This window comes from Aricia agestis, chromosome 9 (assembly GCF_905147365.1).
Source record: "Aricia agestis chromosome 9, ilAriAges1.1, whole genome shotgun sequence".
In the NCBI taxonomy this organism is placed as follows: domain Eukaryota; kingdom Metazoa; phylum Arthropoda; class Insecta; order Lepidoptera; family Lycaenidae; genus Aricia; species Aricia agestis.
The window spans coordinates 10012783-10029537 of record NC_056414.1 but is presented as its reverse complement, the minus strand read 5'-3'; the positions used below and the strand labels follow the sequence as shown (position 1 = coordinate 10029537).

The 16755-nt window shown below is 35.3% G+C and overlaps 1 protein-coding gene across 1 annotated transcript in view; it reads right to left on the bottom strand.

Moving 5' to 3' along the window:
• Positions 1 to 15925, bottom strand: part of LOC121730194 — a 59040-nt gene extending 43115 nt beyond the window's left edge. Inside the window, exon 1 of the mRNA XM_042119136.1 lies at positions 15382 to 15925. The gene's annotated coding sequence lies outside the window, so the exon portion shown is untranslated. The remainder of the gene's footprint in view (positions 1 to 15381) is intronic.
• Between the last annotated feature and the right edge of the window lie 830 nt (positions 15926 to 16755).

Here is a 16755-nt window from a genome sequence, read left to right as displayed (position 1 = left end):
AAAGCTACGCGCCAGATTTATATCTCGCTTAGAATAATAAGCAAGGAGGGTAAATAACGCTAAAGACATCGGGTATTTAGGTGGACTCGCGAACTGGGTCGCCGTGTATGAATTGCAAACAAGCACTTGAGGTAAGTGCACTCAATTTAAATGTCTTTAAAACATCTTATGTGTTTTGCGCCGACGTTATCGTATTGTGACAATGACTCAAAAGGCTTACATGAACGAGTGAACGTACTTTGTACTTATTATTGCGAAATCTTGTTTGAAATTACAAAAGACTAAATAACACTATGACAAAACAAATCTGCCTATCTTAGATACTAGATAGCCACCTTGAGTGTTTCTAATTTTGTTCGTAAAAACTATCCGATAGAAAACTGTCGAATTAATGCATTGTTTTGTATTGGATATCCTTTCCGATAGCTGAAATGAAAAGGGACAATGACACATCCATACTTCCATACTAATATTATAAATGCGAAAGTGTGTCTGTCTGTCTGTCTGTCTGTTACCTCTTCACGCTCAAACCGTTGAACCGATTTTGCTGAAATTTGGCATGGAGATACTTTGAGTCCTGGGAAAGGACATAGGACACTTTTTATCCCAGATAAATGTACGGTTCCTGCGCGATAAACTAATTTTGGCGCAACGGAGTTGCGGGCATCATCTAGTTGTTAATATAAAACACTCAAAGTGGTCACTTTGATGGCAATAATGGCATTGGCCATCGAGTTGGCCCTAGGCCGTAGCTATATTTTACTGCATTTTATAGCGATTTTTCGTGGCTTTTCTTTTTTTCGTGATATCCTATAACCATATTTCTGAAATATTCTATTGAACTTGTCAAGTTCTAAAAAATAATCAAAATATAATTAAATTACAAACATAAATTTCTTAATAAAAAACTATACTCCACTCGGGCTAACTTGTCGCTAGCGGTTATTGACTCCCTGTCAAAAAGTTGTCATTTTCCATATAAACCGCGATTGACAATGAAGTGTCAGATATTGTTTATCGTGGTTTTAACGTGGTTGAAAATGACAAGTTTTTGACAGGAAGTCAACGACCGCTAGCGTCTAGCTAGCCCGAGTGGAGTATAGTCCATACAACTTAACCCTCAGTTGGTCACGTGGGGTCTTTAAAAGCCCGGAGTTCGCGAAAACGTTCGCGAAAACGAAAAAAAACTATATTTAAATTAATCGTAGCAACTCTTCTCTTTAGGTAGCTTCTTAAAAGGAATTATATTTCAATATAATCGCCACTCGTCTGAGCTCACGTGCATGTGTTGTGTGTTACAGATGTGTTTATTCATGCTGGGGTCTTTAAAGACCCCAGGTGACCAACCGCGTCACTATATTTGATTTCATATTTCCATACAGTTTTCACACCAAAATGGATTTCTTTTGTGATTTTCATTATATTTTATTAATAAATCAATAAAAATCATCGTCTGTTGGTTCTTAATGCTTTATGTCACTTAGAAGAAGCTTTAGACACACTTTTCCAAAAAAGCATATTTTGCTACCTAGACCGAAATGATGATTATTATTTTTTGGTAATGATGAGAAAGTCATTATTTGTATATTTACCATACGTCTTATGTGTTAGAACAGGAAAATATATAAAATATAGTAGGTTTTGATGCTGAAAAATTGTCAATGTTTAACATTCAATAGTTTATATGTTATTTGGACTTAGCTTTTTAAATTGCAGGCGAAGTTATAGGAAATTAAACTGTTATTTCAGTTATCTACATGTTTTACTACAATTTAAAATTATTTTGATTTTTTTTTCAATTTTCCAATTGAAATTCCGGTCTCCAGCTGAAATTTTTTGACTTGTATTTTTACATTGTGTGTTTAGGTTAATAATCTTCAAAATATTATTAATTTTTTGATTGAATCTGATTAATATTGAATTAAATAATAATAATATACATAAAATGGTGATGAAATATATAAATTTATGCAATTTTTATGTCATTTAATTTTCGGGCTTTCAAAGACCCCAGGTGACCAACGGCGTTATTTTAAAAGCACGACCAACCGAGGGTTAAGCATGCTAGTCTAGTTGAGACGTTAGCTAGTTAGTCGACCAGCTGGCCGATTCTGTATCGTACATTTGTGAGTTAATAACTGAGTTAGTAACGAAACGGAGGAGTGAGTAACGGAAAGTGCCACTTTTTGTATTCACTTGCATACAAAAGTTAAACTTTCCGTTGCTCACTCCTCCGTTTCGTTACTAACTCAGTGATTAACTCACAAATGTACGATACGGTATCGCACGCCGGGTGGCACAACTCAATAGTAAAAACAGTTTTTATGAGATGTTCATACTAATGACATTTAAATTACTTATTTGTAAAAACTGTTAACTGGCCACAATAAAGTCACATTCCGCACTACCTGTGTTTAGACTTTAGAGTTCACTGTGAAAATAGCAGTGCTCGAAGAGATTTTTTTTTGTTATGCTTAATAAAATGTGTTTTGTACAGAAGCCCCGTAGTAGCATACATTATCAATGTATAACGGAAATGTTTAGTTACATAAATTGCAATACTAAAAAACTCGAAAGAAACTGGTTTCGTCTAATTTAAATAGGAGTTTTTATCACGAGCCGCGCCATTAAGAGACCGGCAGACCTGGGTGACGGCTGCCAAAACAAATTCAAGTTTAATGAACCAGACAGCCTTAACGCAGCCGGGCGCGATGCAGGCTTCGCTGGTACCAGCATACTACGTTGTATAATGTATTATAGTCAATATTACGTTGTCATATTATAATAATTAATTAAATTTTTGCCGTGGGAGAGCCATGCTTCGGCACGAATGGGCCGGCTCGACCGGAGAAATACCACGGGCTCACAAAACCGGCGTGAAACAGCGCTTGCGCTGTGTTTCGCCGAGTGAGTGAGTTTACCGGAGGCCCAATCCCCTACCAAAAGGGAAGTGTCCCTTTCCTACCCTCCCCTATTACCCTATTCCCTCTTAAAAGACCGGCAACGCACCTGCAGCTCTTCTGATGCTGCGAGTGTCCATCAGGTAACCCGTTTACTAGTTTGCTTGCTTTGTGTTATTTCATAAAAAAAATACAAAGTTATAATAATAATATTTATGTTCAAAATTTATAAGACGAAAAAAACAAATTATTGGAAGAGGCAGACAACCATAAAAAGGATATAATGAGAAACAAAAACATTAAAAAACTCTTAAAAGTAACAAGATCTTCTGTAAAATTAGCAGCGCTGAAAGAGCATTTTTTGTGACTTATATACAGAAAACCGCCCCAGCGTCATCAATTTGTCCCTACAATATTTTAAAAAAAGTTACCCTTTCAACTCTGCTACTTTCACAGTCAACTTTATACAGGGGACTCATACACACCCTAGAGTATTATCGCTGTTTTTTTACATCCTGTATAAGTTATCTGTGCTAGCCACTAGTTAGGTATATTTTGTACTGCAGGTCTGCTGCATTGCGCGGTTTGATGGCGGATTGACTGCGGAGTACAGATTTGCAGCCGGTAGACATCTTGTTATGATTAGTACCTAGAGTGACCTACCTACTTATTATTTTAGTTAAATGTAATCCATACTTACTAATATTATAAAATAAGAGAAAGTATGTCTATCTGTCTGTCTGTTTGTTATCTCTTCACATTCAAACGGCTGAACCAATTTTGTTGAAAGCATACCTTTCATAATTTTTATTCCAGAAAAATGTGCGGTTGCCAAGTGATAACAGAATTTTGGCGCAACAGCCGTCTTGTACTAATAACTATAATTTCTAATTAAATAAGATAAGTAGCCGTCATAAAGTTGTAAAGGTTCCGTAATTTTTGTCTATTATATATACTTATTTATAATTCATTTTTGGATACCTCAGGATATTATAATTATACCTTTAAAGTAACTAGAGATCGCCCAATGGTCGAAATTCAACCTTAGTTTCAACGACATTAGGACTACTACGTTTAATTTGTAAAAAAATATTGACTTTATCATATTTTTTTCAACTCTTGTCTCTGGGACTCAGCTGATCTCAGACTGGCCGTGTAAGCATTGTCTAATAAAAAAAACTATAATCCATTTTCAATTTGTCAACTTGTTGTCAACAGACTTCAACCATAAATAAAAGAGTATAATTCGTATGTATAGGTTTGTCATTCAAAAATCTGTCATCTTCTTAAGTGTGCGTATTGTAGTGTGTGTAATGCAATGGTGTAATGTTTTATTTGTTACAAAAATGTAAGATAAAAGCATAATTTCAAAATAATATTAGCTCGATGCACTCCTTCAGCATATAAACTATAACAGTGCAAAATTTCATTCACCTACGTTTCCGCATTTCTCGTCAAAAGGGATACAAAGTTTTTCGTATATCTATACTAATATTATAATCTATACTAATATTATGATTCTGCAGAGTTTGTTAGTTTGTTTGTTTGTTTGAACGAGCTAATCTCAGGAACTACTGTCTGATTTGAAAAATTCTTTCAGTGTTAGATAGCCCATTTATCGAGGAAGGCTATAGGCTATATTTTATCACGCTAAAACTAATAGAAACGAAGAAATAGAGGAAAATGTGGAAAAAACGGGGGGAAATTATTTGAAAGGGCTTATTTGAACGCGCTAATCTCCGGAACTACTGGTCCGATTTGAAAAATTCGTTCAGTGTTAGATAGCCCGTTGATCGAGAAAGGCTATAGGCTATATTTTATTACGCTAAAACTAATAGGAGCGAAGAAATAGTGGAAAATGTGGAAAAAAACGGGGGAAATTATATGAAAGGGCTTTTTTGAACGCGCTAATCTCAGGAACTACTGATCCGATTTTAAAAAATCTTTCAGTATTAGATAGCCCATTTGTTGAGGTAGGTTATAGGTTATATTTAATTACGCTAAGACTAATAAGAACGAAGAAATAGAGGAAAGTGTGGAAAAAACGGGGGGAAATTATTTGAAAGGGCTTATTTGAACGCGCTAATCTCAGGAACTACTAGTCCGATTTGAAAAATTATTTCAATGTTAGATAGCTTATTTATTGAGAAATATTATAAGCTATTATTTTATTATTCTACAATTAATAGGAGCGAAGAAATAGAGGAAAATGTGGAAAAAACGGGGGAAATTATATGAAATTGCTTATTATCTTAAGATTCTTAAGACCTACTGGAGCAATTTTTATGTTAATTGGCAAACATGAAGAATAGACCACGTTAAGGGACATAGGCTATTTTTTGCGGAAAAATTTACGGTCGCGTGAAATTCCTAAATTACGCAAGCGAAGCCGCGCGGAACATCTATATATAATAAAATCGTATTAAAGTCAATGCTGTACGTTGAATATTTTTGTACAATAAATAATACTTGGGTATATAAATAATACGTGATCTACTATACTAACGCGGACGAAGTCGCGGGCAACAGCTAGTAGAATATAAAATGATCAATGCTTATTTTTTCGGTTTTCTTTAATTTCGATGTCACTTTCAGTGAGAAAATAAACATGAATAAAAAATACTCGTCAAAATAGGTAGCAGTTTTAGCAGTAAGTGCTTAACTATAATTGTATAAAAATATTTTTTCCGCATGCAATAGATAGAAATGAATAAGAAACAAACTGTAATACCCAGGTAAGCGAACTTTATAGAGCGTCACAGACTTTATCTTATCAGGTTTTCCTTTCTGTGAAGTAATTAGCGCTGATAAGCCAGCGCGAAAATTAAAATTGCAATTAAATATTATATTGCATAGCTTTCCCTTGCCAATAAAAAATCGATAATATAATATATTATATATAAAATTCTCGTGTCACAATGTTAGGCCGCGTACTCCTCCGAAACGGCTTTACTGATTTTAACCAAATTTTATATGCATATTCAGTGGGTCTGAGAATCGGCTACTGGGTACTTTTTATATTGATAAGTGCATTTGTTGAATAAATAATAGCAAATTATTACAACTCGAGACTGACGGCGACCATTGTTTGTGCGACGGGATAGCGATGGACGTTGCCATGGTGACATACTTATTTAGTCACGTCAATAAAATAATACGGGCGAAATACTTTATAATTATGGCAAAGAAACGTTTGCCGGGACAGCTAGTAATATTGTAGAAATACTAGATATTAGATAACTCTGTTGCGACTTGCGCTAAAATGCGTTTATCGCACGGGAATCGTACATTTTTTTGGATAAAAAGTATCCTCTGTACTTTCCCGGGACTTAAAATTTCAGGAAATCAGTCAGAAATCAATCGGTTCAGAGGTTTGGGTGTGAACATGTAACAAACAGATCTGTCTGTTAAATTTATAATATTGGTATGGATGATTTTAAAAATAAAGTAACTTTACGTAAGGTTTCCTTTATTTTTATTTGAATTAAATATTTTTAGAATGTCTACGTGTGTACCACGGCCTTATTTTTATTTTTTATTGATAAACAATCTATTCACTTGTACTCTTATTTTATTATACCTGTTATGTCTACAGAGCTCAACACAGATTTTTCATTCTTACCAGAAAATCAGTCAGTCAGTCACAAAATAATTATAAGACGAAGAAAATAGATTGCATCGCATCGTATAACCTTAAAGTTCTGGTTTGCTTAAAAAAAGCTTTTTACTTCGTATAATAATAATTAATATTGGAAATAATATATTTTGTACATTAATTTCTGTCTATCTCTTAATGATATAATGACTAAGCCGGTTCAGATGCAACTTTGTATAGACATACTTATTAATTAATATTATATACTTTAATATTTTGAGAAAGAAGGAAAATTTGAAACCCAATTTATTTCTAAAAACTTTCATTTTTATGATTCGCAACACTTAGCTTTACGCAAGTATCTAGATACTAGGATCTAGATGTAGATTGAAGATATATGTTAGTTCATATTTCATAGCGGCAGACCGTAAAACAATTAGGTCGTCCTTGGCGCTTGTGCAAGCTGTACAGAAGACTGCACTGACCTACTGTATGCGTACAAACCGTTCGACATTATTTTTCCTCTATCAGGACCTTATGCCGACGAAATAGGAACCACCCTCGTAGGAACGAGGGATTGACTGAACTGATACGTACACCGATCTGCAATGTAGTTCGAATAACACTCGACTTGAAAACCTGTACGTGATATTGAGTTACTTGCTTTAGGTAACACCTAATCAAAAGTTTCATATTCTTACAAAATATTCTATACTATACTCGGCGAAACATGGCGGTAGCGGTCATTGATAAAACTTGTCATTTTCTATATTTAACCGCGATTGACAACATCTAAAACTTCATTGTCAATCGTGGTTTTTATAGAAAATGACAAGTTTTTGACAGGGAGTCAATGACCGCTATCGCCATGTTTCGCCGAGTACAGTAAAGGTAAGTATACTTATGAAAATAAATGTTTATGTCTACGTGTTTATATCTATAGGTAATATACAGTATCAGTATGTACTAATAAGCCGGGTTCGGTTTTACATAAAATAATTAGTTACAACACTACTGTTTTAATTTCATAAATATAGGAGTTTCATAAATATAGGAGTAATAATAATAGAAGATCATAGGCTTTTATTGCGGCCTGCGGGAATGTTTGCCCAAGATTTAATTCTGTGCAAACAAAGAGGCAGAAAAATTCTTGTCTTATGCATCTTAATAGTAAACATATAATTTCTGAGAGATGTAAAGCGGACACGGTCATATAAGCCGTAGTTTTACCTCATAAGTAAAACAAATTCGCTGGCTTACTAAAACATATAGTACAGGGCACAGGCCTAAACTACTTTACCTAAACTCGACAAATACAAGAGATTATAATGGGATTGCCAAAATATGCGCATATTTCGGCACAAACAAAGGAAAACAACATTCAACTTTGCAGAAACTCGGATTCAATTAAAATTTATGCTGAACCAGACGTACACTGCCTAATCTATCCAAACATTTCGCTGTACTATTACTTATTAAGAATAATAATATACATAATATTATAACATTAATTATAGAATTACTGCTAAGTACAGAAATAATAATTATTTACTTACGAGATTAAATAAACTGCATGTAATATTGTAATTAATATTATAAGCAGTAAGTATATATTTTAATCTACGAGTAAAGAAAGATGTAATCATCTTGCAGTTTTTTTCTTGGTCATTAAAATTTGGGTTGTAAAAATATTTGTTAAGCAGCCATCATATTATTGTAAATCGGTGTCATACTCATAAAGCTTTAAAGCTGAGGTCATAAATTATATTTAAACCTTTAAACCTGTTCTATTAATGTTTTATAAGTTATAATTCGGGCTTTAAACAATAAAAAATGTATGTTAATTAGTTTTATAAATTGCTAATTAATGTTAAAATTGACTGTATGCTGATTTCGGATATAAATAATCATTTCAACGGTACAGCATCTTCGCATCTCGAGACGGTATCTTAGGCCCAAGGTCACCTTTCACCGAGCATTCACCAACTTATTCAAACAATTTGTATGAATTGTAGACGTTGACACGTCGGTTATGTAAAATATCCTGTTTTCCAAATGTTTAGCAACTTCTTCTTCTTTTAAAAATGGGCAACTTATTAGTGGCAGCAGGCTGACACCGTCGGTATGTGACATTTGGGTAGCGCCGCGCCGTGTCATAGGCCAGCAATCGAAAACAAAACACTATGGCCTCACAGACCGTTTTGTTCCTCTGAATTTCTACGATAGTAAACCTTATTGCATGGATATAAAGGTTATGTATCTTAGCTCGATCTGTGCTGCAACCTTAGCATCCATTCACAATGTCAACGAATATGAGAAAAACATTGACGCTGACCCAGCGGCGCGGTGGTGCTGAATTGCTGATATCGGAACGTCATTTTACAAGCTTCATCAATAATAATGCTTATTTTTATTAGTAAAAAATTGAATCATCTATAGACTTAAGTCCAAGTGACACATCCTTTTGCAAATCCATAGAGTAAATAAATTTCTCGGTGATCACGCGGTGTAGCGGCCAAATCACTCCTTTGCGCGGACGCATAGGTATAAATCGAGCCTTTGCAATAAAAAATATAAATGTCAAAACTCAAATAGTATAAAGCTTCACAAGTCACATCTCAATTTTATGTATCTCCGCGTCGTACCTTGTTTCGATGTGAGCCGACCTCAACATAGCAAATATATTTACCGCATTTAGGTCATATATCTTTCTTAATAGACGAGTGTGCTAGTATATTAATGATTCGTATTTGTAACAAGCGTGGACGTGATGCGAATACACAGGATAGATGTTGGCTCATAACTGACTATGATAGAGCTCACTACATCCCCGTATTCTGTAAGCTTATAGTCGAGCTCAAAGGCGGTACGCCGTACAGTATAATCATGATGACTTTAAGTAATGTTGTTTTAAGGTTTCATGGAAATTAGAATTAATATTATAACCCCTGACCAGGCATGGGAACTTTGAGTTTGTCATGTTATCCATACTAATATAATGCGAAAGTGTGACTGTCTGACTGCCTGTCACCTCTTCGCGCTTTAAGGCCATCCCCTGAGCATACGACATGGACCATACATTTGCGGCGTTAATGAAATTGTCGATCTAGGTGTGGTTCAAATAACCGTAATTTGTATTAATACTAGGGAGATACTGAATGTATGCTTGAATTTAAATATAATGGTAATAACTATGAAAGGAACGTTCATAATATACTGAAGATTATTGCTGTATTTTTATTATAATTTTGTAGCTTTCAAATTATGAGTTAATAAGGCTCTAAAAACGGTAAATTACGGGATCTCCGTAGGGGGAGCGTCTTAGGCACTAAACCGATCACTAAGGTTGGGTTGCACTAACTTTAAATATAACTGTAACTTTAACTTTAACTATAACTACAGTGCAAAATGTCAAATCTTTGGTTAAAGTTAAATATGGCGTCCAAGGACGCCTCCCTCCGCTCATACGTATATCTGAAAATTTACTATGTTTCACAGTGTTATATTTTCCTGTCGATTTTTACGGATAATTTGATTTTTTATAAACTCAGTCCTGTTACCTGTAGCTTCATTAAAAAAAATAAACGCAACAGACATCCGTGAATTTCTCCGGCTAAAGTTAAGGTTAAAGTTAAAGCTAAAGGACGCCAGATTTAACTATAACCGTACTTTAACTTTATCTTTAACCACGCCTCTGGTGCAACCCAACCTAAGACTCGGGAAAGGACATAGGAATACTCCTTATCAAGTTTTAAAAAATGTCCAATCCCCACTAGATAAACGAAATTCCGAGCAACAAAGTTGTGGGCATCGTATTATATTAAGTATGTCATAATTCGTTTTATTGAAAAACTACATATTTTAAAAATGTTGAAGATATATTCTTATTTCAGCCTCACAATGTATGAATTCTCTTTCCTAACTATAACTAAGTTTTCTGGTGCAAAACATGTTCTCTATAACACCGAATAAAGATGAAACAGTAAAATTAGTAACGACAGTTGCAAGTATTGCAATATTGAAATTTTGCAAGAGTATTGCTATTTGCGGAAAATTCTAGTGAAGCATGTCAGTGAGGCAACGTTATAGATTCAAATAGCCTTCACGCTATATCTTCTCACTTATTACAATATTTATGCATAAGAAAATTTGCTCTATTATAATATTATCATATTATTTTTTTGGATCGCCTCCGTGGTCTAGTGGTATAGAGCGCGGCTCTTGACTCGGAGGTCGTGGGTTCGATTCCCGCGTTGGAAACATGTTATTTCCAAGTTTGGTTAGGACAATGCAGGCTGATCACCTGATTGTCTGACAAGTAAGATGATCCATGCGTCGGATGGGCATGTAAAAAGTCGGTCCTGCGCCTGATCTCTCGCCAGTCGTGTCGGTCGTCCGTCCCACTGGGTTATGAGAGTAAAGCAATAGAGAGTGCTCTTGTGTACTGCGCACACATTTGGGCACTATAAATTACTCCTGCGTAGCTGGCGTGGTTTCAATGAAACCGGCCACCGTCACCGAAACCGGTGTGGGAGCTATCTATCTTATTATTTTTTTAAAGTTCATTCCAAATTCGTTAATCTATGTTAAAAATATAATAGATGCGTAAGCCTCTAATACGATTTTGATAAAATTTTGTACCCCCAAGTCTATGTCCCAACCATAAAGTTAAGATACCTAGCGTATATTAACTTTATGGTCCCAAAATAGGATAATTTCTATTTCAGAAAAAGGTAGGGTTTCCGCGCGATAAGGCGCATTTTCAGTGCAACAAATGTCAACATCTAATAAAAACAGTTTGTTAGCTGCAACACTTTAATTACTACCTTAAGTTCCTTTTTAAATTCCTCCTTCCACTCCAATATTCCTAAAAATTGCCTACAACAGAAAATATTTTGGCCAGATATTAGAAAATCAACACATCGTAGCTAGTTGCAGACACGACGAGTCGATTTTAATACCAGATATTATTGGTTCGGACGGCTTTTTCGACATTTAATATCGAGATACCATCTGATATTAGCGGAGCTTCTTTTACGTCTCATTCGATGGTCCACCTAATACTTTTGTTATTAACTTGGAATGAGGTTTTCTTTTGAACGTAACATTTTATATATTATATTAGTTTGGCAGGATATACATCAATAATATAATATCATCCTTCTAAATATAGTAACTGTACAATAAAAATTTTAATATTATCAGCAACATAAAATTTGATCGGAATGGAAATGATTTAAGTAGGTGTGGTGATTAGGTATAATCCTAAAATATAGTGTTGAAGACGATGCCATGATACCGTTTTCAATCATTCATAAACTTTATAAACGCCATTCTAAATTCATTCTAAGCCAAACGAGAGACCCAGAAAACATGCCAACAACGGGAGAGCTTTAGGCGTATTTACATATTTACTATATTATATACAATATACATGCTGTCCAGTATATTATTAAGATCGTGAAAGGCGAAAGGCTTTCTACCTAATTTCAAATTTGCTAGTAATTTAATGTTTTCATTCTGTGCAAATGTATTTATCACATTTTAAACCATAAGCCTACTCTTAATAGCTAAGTACTTAATGCGTCAAAATATTATGTCAGCTTACTTTTACTCAGTCTGAGTTCGATGACCTCCACTATTCGATCATAGCCTGAACTTATCGCAATTTACTTTAACAGCCTAGGCTTAAGGCCCATTTTATTGCTCCAGCCATCTGTTCCATACGAGTATAACTTCCAATATTCGTCTTCGATGTTTCTAGTTATATTGTTTATTCTTTGTAATATTTTAAGTTCGGGCAGACAGAATGTCGGGGACGATGCCAAATTAAATGGCAATATATCGAGAAGAACAAATCGTATATTTGTAGGCTAATAAAGAATCTTTAACGTGGGAGAGCCATGTTTCGGCACGAATGGGCCGGCTCGATCGGAGAAATACCACGTTCTCACAGAAAACCAGCGTGAAGCAGCACTTGCGCTGTGTTTCGCCGAGTGAGTGAGCTTACCGGAGGCCCAATCCCCTACCCTATTCCCTTCCCTACCCTCCCCTATTCCCTTCCCTTCCCTTCCAATCCCTACCCTCCCCTATTACCCTATTCCCTCTTAAAAGGCCGGCAACGCACCTGCAGCTCTTCTGATGCTGCGAGTGTCCATGGGCGACGGAAGTTGCTTTCCATCAGGTGACCCGCTTGCTCGTTTGCCCCCTTACTTCAAAAAAAAAAAAGATTAGACGGGGTTTTTTAAAGCTAGTTTTGTGGCTATTTTCGAGCGTGCCCTGGCTTTCTCGTGATAAAAAGTGATAACTATTCAAATACACTGTTACTATACAACTATAACCCTATAAAATCGTAATCATTGCATGGAATAACGGTTATAGCAGTTAAGATGAACATATATCACGCTAAACTCTATTATTTTTGATAAAAATATGTGTTATTTAAATTTATATTTGGGAACAAACGACTCGATGTAAATAAAGTGGGCGTAGCAAAAGATATTTAATGAGGATCATAGATCACTACAACACAGTACCTGGGTGGGATGTATCATGTAACTGAGTCCGTAGGTAATCGCTGTTCACCTGGCTATCTACCATGAAAACTTAAACCCTACGGAGATGCTGTAATTTACCGTTTTTTAGAGTCTTATAAGTTACAAGTCATAATTTGAAAGCTACAAAAGTATAATAAAAATACAGCAATAATCTTCAGTAAGTATAAAAATAAAAAATGTTTTATTTCTGAGTAGTATCAAATTTTTTCAGAATGTCTAGTGTCTACCTACCACCGGTTCGGGAACTACCCCGGCGAGAAGAACCGGCGTAAGAAACTCGCGCAGAGCCCACTTTTTACCATTACAATATGAACATTCCTTTCCACGTTATTAATTTCCTATTTTTGTTTATTATACTTATGATATTATCAGCTTCCAAAGTAATATCAATTTATTAAAATTCAAGCATCTCCCTAGTATTTACAAATTACTTTTATTTGAAACACCTAAAAGTTAAGTACAGAAAATTGATTTACTTGCCTATATAAATAAGAATAGGGGAATACAAAATTTACTACGTTTCTCTTACAAAAAAGCAAAGTAATAATTCCTATTATTGATATAGTTGCCTCCTTGTAACCTAATAGATATTTCTATTCTTTATAAATAAACATGGTTAACCGGTTTGCCATAATGTATTGTATTATAATTTAATACAACACCCGTTACACATAGGTTTTTCCATCTAGATTCTAGAATTGACACATAATCAACACAAAAGGAACTAAAGGAACCGATATTATAACAAGTAAATAAAATGATTTATTTGGTCATACTCAAGTTAATAAAACATTTACAATATTTGTGATTACTTATAGCCATAAATATAATTTATAATTAATATTAGATTATTATCTTTTATCCTAATTTACATTATGTCAAGTTAAATTAGAATAAAAGTGGATGAAATATTTGTTTACTTTATTGTAAATATTTTATTAATATTTTTGCCATATAAACTACATATTTTCTTTATGTTATGAATTATGATCTTAATATTTGAATAATTTAATTATCATTAAGGAATGCAAATTTGCGTGTGTGTTAATTTGTTGATTCTTATGTTCTCGTAAATGAAATTCGTAATATTATTTAGTATACTCGTTTTATATAATTGCTTAAAAATCTGGGGCGAGATCTTCAATAACTATTTTATAACCAGAAAATAACTTGCGCTAATCCAAAATTGAAATCAAATTACTGATCAATTGATTAAATTAATATAATAATCATTAATACTTAATTGAGGTAACTGACGAGACAATAGCAAACATATTTTCTTATATTTTCTATTTAATAATTCGTGAAAATTGTCCTCCTGTATGACTACTTACGCTTTAGTTTTGTTTAGTAATTTTATTTTAAGTCCTTTCCTTTATGTCTGATTATTCAACTGAAGTCATACTTTATGCAAAATAGTAGCAAAGTTCAATGGTTTCTGTTTCTGAAGACTCACTATTCGAGTACTATTTGTGTTTATAGTACGAGGTTGTAGAGTCAATAAAACATTCAATCCATTTGTACCATGAAAGTTTCTTAGATTCTGGAAGAAACTTTTCATTCTCTGCGACGGAGAGACCGCGAGCGGAAAGCAATTTATTTTTAGATGGCGACTGTAACTCTGTTGCGCCAAAAATCGTTTATGGCGCGGGATCCGTAGATTTTCCCAGGTTAAAAAAGTATCATTTTCCGGGACTCAAAGTCAAAATCGGTTCAGCGGCGTGAAGTGGTAACAGACAGACAGAGCGACAGACAGACACACTTTCGTATTTTAAATATTATTTTAGACTATGTAATGATAATACTAATTGTTCGTGTACTCGTACAAAATGAACTATTATTTTCATACAGGTGGAACCGGAAACACACACCCTTAATGCAAAGTGCACAGCCTTCCATTTAATTAATAGACAATGCATTCCGTATTTGCAATGTTAATACATTGCAAAGTAAATTGGCAAACGATTTGCACGTACTTCTTTGTATTGATAATAAACCAATAAAAAAACAAGTAACACTTAAATATACCAACTGTATAATCAAATATTAAATGCTTATATACACTAATAACGATGCGCTAAAAAGCAGCAAAGTTTAATCAAAAAGTCGATCCGAAATAGTTCTGGGCGGGCGGGGTAAAGGAAAAGCTTAATATAAGGAGCACAGAGCGGGCTCCCGGGGTGCCGGGGTACCGGGTGCCGGGGCACCGTGGGGAGGTCGGAGCTCCCCGCCGCGTCCCTAATCGCATTATCCACACGCGGCGCTCACTCCGACCTCACTCCGCATCCTGGGAGCCCGTCCTCGCCGCGCGGCCTATATACGTACTCACCGTTATATCACAACAAGGACGACACTTCACACAAACATTTTTCGTTTACGATCGCGACTTTTTTATTTACGAGCGAGCGGCGAGATCGGCGTGCGGCGGTCGGGTGCGTCGCGACGTCGGCGGCGCTGAGCGGCGTGTGCGCGGCGGTGGGGCCGACCGGTCGCATTCGGGCCGCGCTCTCACCGCAACTCGCAGCGATCGCAGCCACACTTGACACCGCACCGTGTTCGATTTCGAAGAAAGTTTCGAGTTTCTATGTCATTAACGATTTGAATTGAAATGGAATTCGGCAGTTTGCGTTGCGTTCGATGTGCGATGATCGCACTAAATAACACGCCTGCGCGTGCTAATGAATGAGCGAAATTTCGGTGCTAATCTGCACACTTTATCAAACTAACACTTCCAAAGTTCGAAACGCATTATTCATGGCAGCACACTTTTAAAAGTAGTTTGCACGTCGACACATTTTCTAACACACTATTGAGGAGAAGAACAACAAACACATTCACTTCCCCGCCGGCCGCCGCTATTGACGAATCCACCATTGTGGAGACATAACTGTAATGTATTTTTAAAGCGCTCAAACGAAGCCCGACTCACGTTTGGTGTAATTGAATTAGATAAACCTATCTTACGTATTTGGCTTCGGTGTTCGGAAAAGGCTTACGACTATTACTTAACTCACGAGATTGGATAAACGAATGAGGAAGCTAACGACTCTATATTTAGTTTCGAAGCTCAAAGAGAGTACTCTACATAATTTGATGGATTATGTGGGCAGTATGGGAAAACCGTTACCCGAATTCTACTATTTTAGTGCAATATTAATGTGGCATCGTTCCTCTTTCGATCCACTTTATTTCCTATCAAACTGCTATAGAATTTACATGAACATCAAACGAATCTTTTTGTAGGTTTTGTCATGAGATTAGTATTTTGTACTTTGATATTTCAAACTTTTTCGAAAAAGGACTTAGCTGCATTTATGTAGCATTAAAAGCAGAATTAGGATACTGTTTTAGTCTGAAAATGTCGATAATATGTGTTTGGGTCCAAGAGCCAATAGTAATTTTTATAGAGATGAAGTAACAACCGTGTTAGTTGTTTTGTTTTGATGCTTGTGCTTGTATAATGTACCGTAACTTTCTACAATCACCATACTTGAAGCTGTTGGCCATGCTCTTTGGCAGAAACCATCCATACTAATATTATAAATGCGAGAGTGTGTTTGTCTGTCTTTCTGTCTGTCTGTCTGCTACCTCTTCACGCCCAAACTGATGTACCGATTTTGCTGAAGTTTAGAATGGAGATACTTTCTCCCGGGGAAGGACATACGATACTTTTTATCCTGGAAAAATGTATGGTTCTTGCGCG